An 11,977-nucleotide genomic window follows, 5' to 3' on the forward strand; every position below is an offset into this window, starting at 1 on the left:
AATACTTTCAGTTGGGCCTGAATCAGCTTCAGACTATTAAAAAGGAATGACTGAATGTAACATCATCTCCGCAAGTACTGTGTTGATAAAACCCATCTATTCCACACGATGGGCAGGGCAAACTACTCTTGGATAGCTGTGTACCCCGAAAATGCAAGGAAAGTAAAAAGAGGCTTAAGTGATCTGCCTCTTTAATTAGATAAGTCAAATAATGAAAAGTGTAGAAGAATCTTGAAACGCTTCCCTCCTTCTGCAATGCAGCTTTCACCAGAATGAGACAAAGGAAGGAAAGACAGTGGGTTTTTGCAAACAGCTAAGTTTCTCCTGATTTTAAACATCTTATTCCCAGGCAGCAAATGTTATTTCATTTAGGAAACATGGAAGGTAAGCGATCGTAGACGTATTTTTTAATGTTATACTTGGCAAAATAAAACACTAACATTTCCATTTAATAGTAATGTAACTTCTCTGACTTTCAATTTCCTTATCCATAAGGGCAATGATAATCATTGTCCCATCACCCTCCCAGAGGTATTGTGAGGATCAATTAAAATAATGAATATAAGAGTAATGTAAATCAATTTATCACTTAAGTATTTAATATAATATATACTCATCGATTATCATTATTGTTATGGCAACCAATTAACTGTGTACTGTAAGCAAAGTGAAGCAATGGAAACTTCCTAGTTGAGAAGATGAACAGAAATGTATTCTACTCCACAGAACTCCGTAACTCCATTGGTGGGGTAAACGCTGCTGAGCAGTTTGAGTTAAAGGTCATCTGGAAAAGCTTCATGGAGTTCATGCAATCTGGAAATGTTTTGGATTTGTCTGTAGAGGTAGGAGAGAGTGTGCTTTTCCACTGATAGAAACTCAAGTGGAAAGACAAAGAGACAGAAATAAGCAAACGTATAGTGGGGGATGGTGAAGGACTGGTCTGGCTGAAGGAGGAAGTTCAGTATCAGGAGAGAGATGTGGGAGGTAAATTTCGTTACATTCATTGAAGTCAACTGATGATGGGCACTGAAAGCCAAACTCGGGCATTGGTACCTGGCCTGGAAAACAATTCGGGGTCGTGGACAGTTCTGATGTTGGAGAGGAAAAAAGTGGCACGTGGAAAGTGATGCCTATGTACGTATTTACCATATCGGACATGGAGTCTCCTAAAACATGAGTGTAAATGAAGAACCTGTGGAGATCTCAGGGAGCCTCACCTTTATGAGACAGAATGAGAAATGTATACAGCAAAAGTGTCTATTAAGGATCTAAGAATCAACTGATCAAGGAATACAAAGGGAGGAGAGAGTTCAAATAAAGCATACACCATAGTTTAAATTATATTAGAATTTTTCCCAAGGTCACTAGAACCTCAATCACTTTTGCAAGATACAAAATTCTATGCCCAGTCCTCATACACAAGCCAAACCAAAAAACTCTTGATCTTTAACTTCTTTGGTGTATTTTTCCAATAAATATATTCTCCAAAATACCATTTATTTATTCAGATAAACAAATATATAAATGTTGCTAGGATCTTTCTTCCTAGAAGAGTATTTAGAAAAGACACAACGAAAAACTAAATTGTCATTTTTCTGTCTTTTCATCTCATTTAATCCTTTAACTTTCAAATAATGGGAAATAGCAGGTACAGCAGCAGAAGCACAAGGCAGGAAGTCAGAACACCTGAGTTCTTGTCCCAGTTCTGCCACTAATTAGCTGAGAGAGAAAAATCATTTAATCTTTCCATGTCAGTTTCCTCCTTTTTAAAATTATGAGGTTAAACAAGTTAATCTCCAAGGTTTATTTTTAAATTATAGGGTTAAACAAGTTAACCTCTAAGATGTTTCTTCCCAGCTTTAACATTCCCTGATTGTAATTTCTTAGTCTTGGGACACTGGAGTGAGTTTTGGACTACCTGGTCTAGGCAGACCTAGATAAAATTACTTTGGGAAAAAAGAAATAAAGCTGTCTATAAAACTTTGGGGAACAGGATCTGTTTTTTCACTTTTGTATAAAACTATTTTTACAGATTGGTTTCAAGATGACTCTGGAGATGAAACCCATGGAATTGTCTGTTCTCAATAAAATAAAGTACTAAATCTCATTTGAATCTATGGAGTAAAACGCTAAACAAAAGAAAGAATATTTAAAATAAGATAAAGTACAACATATAACCCCTCACCTCTGTGAGACATATAGAGCCCTTGTTTCTATAAATATTGTTTAGAGTGCATTTTTTCATTAAGGATATATGCATGTAAGCATGTGTGTGTGAATACACATGTATACATGTCCATGTACAGAAACTGAACACATACGCAGTGTGTGTGTGTGTGTGTGAGAGAGAGAGAAAGTGTGATGTGCACATATTATAGAAATTAAGTCCAAGAGTATCCTTTATTCTTTGGTGATATGAGACCCAGCAAACTCCAAACTTTATTTGGTATTTTATTTATTATTTATTCTCTTTTTAAGAGAATTGTGGTCACTAATAGGTTTAATTCTACTCAGAAACATCAAGTCACTTCAAGGGCTTATAGTTTGGGGGTCAAATATGTAATTGATGGTTTACCTTACTTTAAAGAGAACTTAATGTATTTCCCAAATTTAGACTCAAGAATATATCTAATGCTTGTTAGCCCCTGGGAAATTATTACAGGGCTATGACCTAACCTAACATTCAGGGGTTATAGTTGATAACAAATTGAATTAAGAGACGTACTTCCATTGTTACTTGGGTGGTTCTTGTGGTTGTTATTATTTAAAAAAATAAACATGATACCAAAATGTTTAACCTAGAGCCAAAGTTTGTAGGAACTAAAAGATAAACATCCAAACATATTTATCACATTACTTTCCTGATGTTGGAGGCAGTGCGGGACTGTGCAATTTAAATTGGCCTAGGTGATTTCATCAGAGTCAGAGGAAGTAGCTGCAGACATCTGTGGAAAAGAGAGAGAAACAAATTTGTGAGCCAGAGCTTCCCGTGCCTCAGCCTTGACACACTCAGGTCATGGTCAGAGTTCATGGGCGTTTGGGGATATTGATCGCCTCAGTCCTTCTGGCAGGCAGTTGTGCCTGAAGCCTTTAGTAAGTCACCTCTGGCCTCAAACAACTCCAACCACCTACCCCAAGGTGCTGTACAAATCTCACCATTTTCTAGGTGCCCCATCTGCAGAGGGTTGGGGTGTACTGGTTCCATCTATACTTGAGAAATATAAAGGACAATGCCAAAGCCCATATTCAGAAGATAAACGAAAAAGATCATTTAAATAAACATCTGTTCCATCTCCTTCCTAACATCTGAATGTTCTGAACATCTATTGACATCAGGTAAAGGCGCATTTGGGTTAGCTCCTAGGTGTCCAAAGTCACCAAATGCTACATCGTGAATGGTGGCACCAGCTGCTTTCATCACTGCACAGTGAGGACACCACAGATGCATCTCCCAGATGATTTGTGCACATCCACATGAAGACATCAAAGAAAGCAAGGCTCTACCATAAAGCATCCTATGAGAAAGAAGTTGCTGAAGAGATGTGCACTGAAATCTCGCCTTGGTGAGGGCTGCAAGCCTCATCAGCTAGTAACTGGAACTCTGATAGGGACTTGTCGGAGAGTAGTGAGAAGGGTGAAGCTCTGACTTGTTTTCTAGTTACACACTAGTATCCTGAGAATGTAGGACACTTGTTATAACGATTACATTACAAGAGCACATTTTTCCATTTCTAAATCATAAAGATTTATGAAGCTGTGTGGTCATGCCTTGTAGCTGATGTTTCCAATGAAGAATAATCTAATTTCCCAGTGAAAATCACACTGATGTGACCTAGAGACATTTCTGTTTTGTCACAACAGCATTTAATTTGAACTGAAATTAGCCAGAATTACACCATGTTCCTGGCAAACAGTATGATCCAAAAATATCACCATAGTAACATGTGTATTCTATCAACAAGTTCCCTTTCATATTTTTTAAGGACTCATTCTATCAATAATTCTGAAATGCATGAAAAAAATTGTTTTGGAACACCAATCTGTTGCTGTAAGGTATTTGTAACTCAATTTCAATGGCATATAGGGTTTAAAAATATATATATTTCCCTTTACTTCAGGAAACATTTACTTGCTCATTAGGCCAGATCAACTTTGCAGATGTAGTGAGAGCTCCCAGAGATGTTTTATATGACCAAGTGCTGAAATTCGTTTTCTTTTTACTATTTCTTTCATCACCTTCTAAGAAATTACATGTTCATTCCAAGGAGTTAGGTCTCAACTGACCATGGAAAGGTAATTTTTTAAAGTTTGCTTCTTTAAGCTAAGAGAAATCATAGCGGAAACTGAAAGTTCATATTCTCAAAGAGGTTTTAGTTCTCACATGAGCAGTTGAAAGCGAAATCTCTTTTGATTTTATAGGTATATATACAGATATGAAATGGTTATAATTGGCCCTTCATAGGTTTAAAGCAGTTCATTTCCTCCCTTCATCAGCTAGGTTTGTTACCTGTTTATAGAAGTAACAATTTGTACAGGGGTGAATTTGAAAAATGACAATTAAATTTATTACAATGCCCTGGGTTGATGGTGGGTGGCTAAAAGAGTCTGAAGCCAAGGAAGAGGGGAAGATGGAGGAGATGGGGGGGGGTGATATTTCAATGCCTTTGATTGTTACACAAAGGACATTGTATAAATAACAACTGAATTTTAAAGGAAAAAAAAACACTGATTTTCCTAAAAAAGGAGTGACAGTTGTATAATGCTGAGAGCCAGTGCTTGTGGGTGAAAGACAGATAATGACAACAGAGGATGGGAAGTCAGTCCATCAGGCTATGACTTGGTAAAAGTTTGAAATGCTCTCATGTGAAGTAATGGCCTGTGGTGTTAAGATCACGTGTGAACACTTCAGTGTTTCCGTGCATAAGAAGCTTCAGCTTGATACCATTAGGAGTGAAAAAAGGACTATTTTGGATAAAAAGATCGCCTGATTCACCAAGCCCGGGATACGGCATGTGAAGCAATGAACTTTTCAAAGATGTTAGCTTTATCTTTATGTTTTGTCCCTGTCAGTAGATTAATGATCTAGAAAGCAAAACAGTATATGCAAAGTCATTTGTTTTTCAGTTAGACTTGAACTCAGCTATCTTGCAACTCTATGCTGGCATTTTCACTTAGAACAACATCCTTCGTGAGCTCAATGGCCTCATTTGAAATAACTTCTTGTTTGTTTCTCTCTGTTTGTGTTTGTTATCTTTCTGGTTGCTTGTCTCTTGTTCCATTAAGTTTATAGCAATGAGGACAGTGACCCATATTTTATTTCCTTTAGCAGAATTCTTCTTTATTCTTTGATAAACAGTCATTCATATCTTGTGGGAAATTTTGACATAGCGAGACAGGACCACTTTTTGTTTAAACCACGACAACAGGAAGAGCTGCTCTGGTAAAGCGTTAATTTACTCAACAGCTGTTTAGTTAATGACTATGCTGTGCTAAGTATTGTGCGTGTCAGTGGACAGACATGTGAGAGCAAATAGACAAGGTTCTGCCCACTGAGACAGACAAACAAACACATAGCAGGGTTTCTAATGATAAATATCGGTAAAGGTCATAAATAGGGGATAGGCCTAGGATGGGATGTAACTGGGGTGCTAGGAAAGGTCTCCCTAAGAGTTAATCTGATAATTGATGATTAGTCAAAGCTAGTCAAAGAGAGTAGGTGTGATGGTGGTTGGTGAAGAGATTGTGAGGAGGAGGAGACAGAAATCAGTATTATAAGGAATTAGGGGAGAGTTGCAAGAGTTGAGGTCAAAGGGATGGGCAGGGTTCAGAACCAGAAAGGTCCAACAGGTCTTAATAAGAGTTTGAATTTTATTCTAAGAGTGATGTGACTGAAGAACTGTGAGAGTGACACAATGTGATCTACTTTCCAAAAATCACTCTGGCTACTCTAAGGAATAGACTAGAAGGAAGCATGAGTAGAGAGAAGAAAACCCAGTTAGAAGACTATAGTCCAAGCCAGATAGTATGGTAATCTTGCTTGGAGATGTGACAGAGAAGGTAGAAGTAAACAGCTTTGAGATATATTTTCGAGGTAAATCAATAGAACTTGAGACAATAGATCTGGGAAGAAGAAAGAGCAAAGATTACACTCTGGTTTCCTGCAGTGGTAGGCAGCCTCCTACATGGCCCCCAATATTCCCTGCCTCCCGGCATTCACACCCTTGTGTCACTGCCTTCCACACTGTAATAGGGTTGGTCTTTGGGTCCAACAGAATATACCAGAAGTGATGTCATGTGACTTCCAAGGCAAGGTCATAAAAGACATTGTAGCATCTACAATGTTCCTCCCTCTTGGATCACCTACTCTGGCATAAGGAACACTACAAACAGGCCCCTCTGGCAGAAAACTGAGACTTCCTGCCAATAGCCATCGAGAAACTAGGGCTTCTTGCTAAAATCCACATGAGGGGCACAGCTTGGAAGAAAGTCTAGGCCTAGTCAAGCTGTCAAATGACAGTAGCCCCAGCCAACATCCTGAACTGCAACTTCATGACAGATTTCAAGCCAGAACCACCCAGCTCATCTGCTTCTGTACTCCTTACCCACAGAAACTGGGAGATAAATTGTTCTTTTAAACCACTAAATTTTGTGGTAATGTGTTACACAGCAGAAAATAAGTAATGCATTTGCTTAAGCAATTGGAATGGTGTTTGCTAAGCTGCTAAAGATTAGGAAAGAAATAGATGTGCAGGGGAAGATCAAGCGTTAGTTTAACCCATGTAGACTGTGTATTCCTCAAAATATTCTAGAGTTGATGCAATGGATAGAACAAAATAAATGAAAATGGAATTCAGAAATCTGATCCAAGCTAATGATATAAATTTGGGATTAATAAGCTTATAGATGATCATTTCAACCACAAGAAAAGGTGTGATCACCTAGGAAGAGTATGACATATTAAGAGAGAAGAGGATCTAGGAACCCCAGAATCTAGATGTCTGTATATTTACACTCGTTTTGCACCATTCTGGCTCATTTGACTTCCCTCTTACTCCAGTCATTGTCACCATGACTGATTCCATGCACCCCACTACAGTCTTTGCACAGGTGCAAGCTGACACGACCTCTTAGTGGCCCACACTGGAACATCTCTGCTGCGCTGCCTGGAATACTCTTAGGAACCACTCAGCACTCATGCAAATGTAATCTGGAAGTCAAGAGCATCTATTGCCCACGGGGCCCCCAATGGGAGATCAAGAGATGATGGATAAATGTATTCTCATTGCATTCCCAGCCAGATAGTTCTGAGATGCATTTCATAAGGTTTCTCAAAAGCTCCTGCAGGATTTAGAACTAATTTCCTGAAGTGGTGGCCAGCTCATTTTTGGCACTGGTTTTCCCTCTTTGCCTTTTGCCCTCTCCTGTCTCTTACCCTTGTTTCTTAGGATCATGGCCCAAATAAACTATCTGCCTGCAAGCTTTTATCCCCTTTTGGGAAACTCAGGCTAGGATGGTCTAGTAGGAAAGGACCAGCTGAGTCAGCTCAGTAGATGCTAAAGGAGAAGCCAAAGTGGTAGAAGGAAACCAGAAAATGAGCATAACAAATGCCAAGAGAAAACGAGAGGTCAACGATGTGGCACAGTACGGAGACGACCAGTCAAACGAACCAAGTGGCACAACACTTTACTTTTCGTCCAATGTTCACATCACTGGGCCTTCCAAGCAGTTCTGTGAGGTAGGCAAGACCAGTGTTATTTTTCCCAAGGTCAGGGGAAGGTGAACACATCCAGAAAACTGACGTGATGGGCCCAAGTTCGTGCAACGAGGGTCCACACGTTTTGACTTCAGTTCGTTTACTTCACGAACCATTGCTTATACCATGGTTGTTGGACATCAGCTTTACTGAGCACAGGTAAACTTGATCATTTAAAATATAAGACTTTAACTGCAGACACATGTTGGCAATATACAAATACTTTAAATTCTAGAAGTTCTCTGAGAAATTTTATATTGTAGAAAATTGGAGATTTTTTTAAAGGGCTTAATTCTGACAAAATAATCATAAGGTGTTACAAACTGCAACAATTTTATAGCTACTAAAAATTCACCTAATAAAAGTTGTAGGAAAGCAAAAGGAAACACTACCAGACTCTTGCTAAAGACTGAGTCCCTGTCAGCCAGAGCATTATTACATATCGCAACACTCCATTATTTGAGAATAGCTTTAGGCTAAGGAAATCAGTGGAATAATTTGAAAATCTGGATTATAGCTACTCACATAATTGTTGGGATTTGGGGGTGCCCAGTAAAGGATGGCCCTTTTCCTCACCTCAGTTTTGAACAATTGCCTGAATTCTGAGTATCTGAAAGAGGAGTCAGCAGTTGGAGATGAGTATGCCAACTTGATGCAACAGCTACGTTAGAGGACAGGGCTTAGATATGCAGTCCATGGTTGGTTTGTTCATTTGATCATTTGTTCGGTTCACCAGTCATGCCTCCACCACACTAAATCTTGGCTTTGTGAAAATATGTAACTGTACCTAGAATTGCTGAATTGGATGGTTTAGATAGGAAAGAAAAGAAATACCCAGTATACACGGCCTTTTAATAGCCTTATCTTTTTGATTAAGAAATGCTGACTAAGAGATGTCATCTGCCAATCAAAGGGAGGAATGGACAAGGAGGAGGAGTGTGTAAGGGGCAGGACAAAGAACCAGGAGTGCTGCTCTATTGAATGATATTCCTTCCAGTGACAACTGCGGAGCCCAGGCTGGCCCTGGTCACCTAGAGCTCTGTTCTGCAATGAGAGGGTCAGGTTGGAAGGAAGCATGGACACAAAGATACGATGGCATGAAAAGTATGACGGGGCTCATAATGGAAGCGTGATTTGGATGCACAACTACTGCACAGGCAGAAACACACACAGGATGATCTGAGAATACATATTTCAAGTCCTATCAGGTGGCTAGCTTACTAGGTGAGGGTCCCCGGCTTTGCTTCCTTCATGTCAATAAACATCCCCCGGACATGCTTATATCCCATACTTTTCAATATCAACAAGACACATCAGCTTGAAAGAGTCAGGTCTGTGAAACTCCATTTTCAGGTAACCAGTTCTGATATTCCAGAATAGACACTGAATTAATCCTAGCTAAGCCTTTGTTTATCAGAACCAAACTTTTTTTATACAAAAATTTTTTTGTCTTTTTTAAAACAAATTAAGTCTTTTACCTGACTTTAGAAACTGCACAGTGTTCCTTGCAACAAATACAACAGAAAGTTACCATAAAAAGGGGTTGGGACGGATGAAAACATCCGGGAAATATCAGAACAAATAATGGAAATAAGGAAAACCATGTGCAAAATCCACTCTTCACCTTTCATAATTAACAATAAAGCCAATGAGAACTGAAGACACTCTATTGCTTTATGCATGCAATGAAACACAAACCAAGCAAAAGATTTCTTCCTATAGAATTTACAGTGTTGTTCCTTAAGTTTCATGAGCAGTATTTCAACTTCATAGAAGACATACTCTTGATGATCATCTTTGAAGCAAACAGCATATTCCAGCTCCCCAAATTAGTAATGCCAACGTTTAGAATATGTTTGATAGTTTCACCGTTTCTTTCTCTGGCTACATTCCGAGGCAACCTAGGTAGACTGTGCAGATCATTTTCGCGAAAAGACTAGAAGAAAATATACACGTGGATGCCTAAACATAATGGAGGAAAAATGCCAGGGTAATCTCCAAACCAGTAAAAATTGTGATTATTGTTAAGAATCTGTTCCTGGGATTTTTTTCCCGGTCTTTAGAATTTCAACACTCAGAAATATAATCCATGGATTTCAAATCTGCCATAGTTCTTTGATGAAAGAATGGATTTCATAAATCTGTGTTTATTAACCACATTGTGTTTAAACAAAAAACCTTCCATGCACATAAACACCCAAAGGGTTGTTTTTTTGGCTGGTGGTGGGTGATGTGTGCTGCCCTCACTACCCCTGTCTGTACCCCAGATGGCTGTTTTCTAGTGAGTATCTGATAGAGAAAGGCTCTGGCTGTCAGGATTTTACAATTGCCAGATAGTCTAATTAATAATTAGGAGTCGAAGACGATGAGCAAGAATGTTTTACTTAAACCATTTTGCAGAATATTTGTGTATAAACTGAGTGATTCTTTCTGAGCACTTTATCTGACAGCTTGCACTTGATTTCCAAGCAGGGCTGGGTAGTCGCAGGCCAGTGAACTCAAGACCTGGTTCTGTTCCCCGTGGTCGGTGTGCCCAGGGCTCAGGACACAATGTAGGTAGCGGTGCTCTGCACCGAGTGGGCTCACAATTCCTGCTTCCTGAAGACATCTTCTGCATTTCTCAGCGTGCAGGTGCAAAATTGCCAGCTGAGCTCTAGTGATAGGATATTCTTTTATACCTTGCTCTGGTTTCAGATTAATCGAAAACTATTCATTCCCACCAGGAACCCTACATTTGACCTCATTCTGAAGGAAATCTGAAAACTCTTTCAAACATGGCCCCTGACTTAAAAAAAAAAAATCTACAAACCAGTGTTGGGGAAGACTCTTAAATAGAGCAGAGAGTGACAGAATTGCCATTCATCTGTATGTACTGTACTGACGGCAAAAGTAATTGCTTACGCTTACTGAGCAGTTTTAAAAGGACTCTGTGTTACTAGCTTTATATACGGTATTTTATTTCATCTTCACACCCACTCTCTTAGACAGGTTTTATCATTATCCCTGTTTCACAGGTGAGCAACCAAGACTGGTAGGAGTAATCCTGCCTGAAGTCTTTCTACTGAGAAACACAAAGCAAAGACTAGAACGTAAGCTTCTCTGACTCCTCTGCCCATGCCCTCAGCTATGGGGGATGGAGACCAGCAGGGGCGAGGGAGAAGATGCTGGGGTCCTAGGTAAGCAGAACCCAAAGAGATTTCACATCCAAGACTCAAAGTCCAAACCCACCGTTGGCTGGGAGAGGCAAGGTCAGGGCCAGGCCATTGTGAACTGGGGCTCGGTTCTGGGCCATTTGGTTAAAAGAACTTAAGCCCTGAGGAGGCAATACTGAGGACAGAAGCGTCGACTGGCCCCTGAATGTGTGGAGAGAAGGGAAAGAAAGGCCAGGAGCAGCAGGGACGACACACTTGGCCATCTCCTCGGGATCCTCAGACCGTGGAAGCAACAGGCCAGTGCGATCTTGATGTCATCCCCACCAGAACTGAATGGACTGAGCAGTCTCTCAGTGAAACAGAGTTGTAATCCTAGCTGATGACTCTCTCTCTCTCAACTGTACAGTCGGTATAAAATGTGTTCTACACCAGAAAAAAAAATGAAATGAAGGCTTTTCAAATGTGGTGCGAGCTCCTTTTTATAACTGAAGGTATTTTAGGACAGGAGATTGATTTTTCAAGGCCCTGTGAAAGTGGACCATCTTCATAAACTTCTCTCAAGGAAAATACTCTGGGGAATCATAGGTCTGTGGGCCAGTTCCCCCCTTCTTTATCACCCTGGGCCTGAGTACATTAAAAACCTGCCTTGCTGTCTCTTATACTGCATTAGAGGCATTCCAATAGCTAAAAGATTAAATGCTTTTTTTCTGCTGCAATCTCCTCTCTTATCTCTAAACTTTCTTTCAGAAAGCTATAGCTGGCTTTGCAAAGTAACATTTCCAACGCTGCGAGGTTTTCCCTTCTTACATAATGCAAAATCAGTGAGATCATTTAGCTAATGCATTTAATCCACTAATCCAAGTGATGTTGCTCTGAGCATGTTCAGGGTTTGAGGAGATATTTGTTCATCGCAAGGGATTATGCTTTATGTCTTGTGCTTGCTTGTAGACTGTGCTTCAGAGACGCCGAGAGAAGTGGGGTTTGTAGGGTAAGCCTTCCTGAATGTTAGGACTATCTGGTGGGAGCTACAGAGTCCAAGGCGCTTATCTGTGGGTGGCATTGACAGTGGGAG

The sequence above is a fragment of the Camelus bactrianus genome, chromosome 2 (assembly GCF_048773025.1).
Source record: "Camelus bactrianus isolate YW-2024 breed Bactrian camel chromosome 2, ASM4877302v1, whole genome shotgun sequence".
Lineage (NCBI taxonomy): Eukaryota > Metazoa > Chordata > Mammalia > Artiodactyla > Camelidae > Camelus > Camelus bactrianus.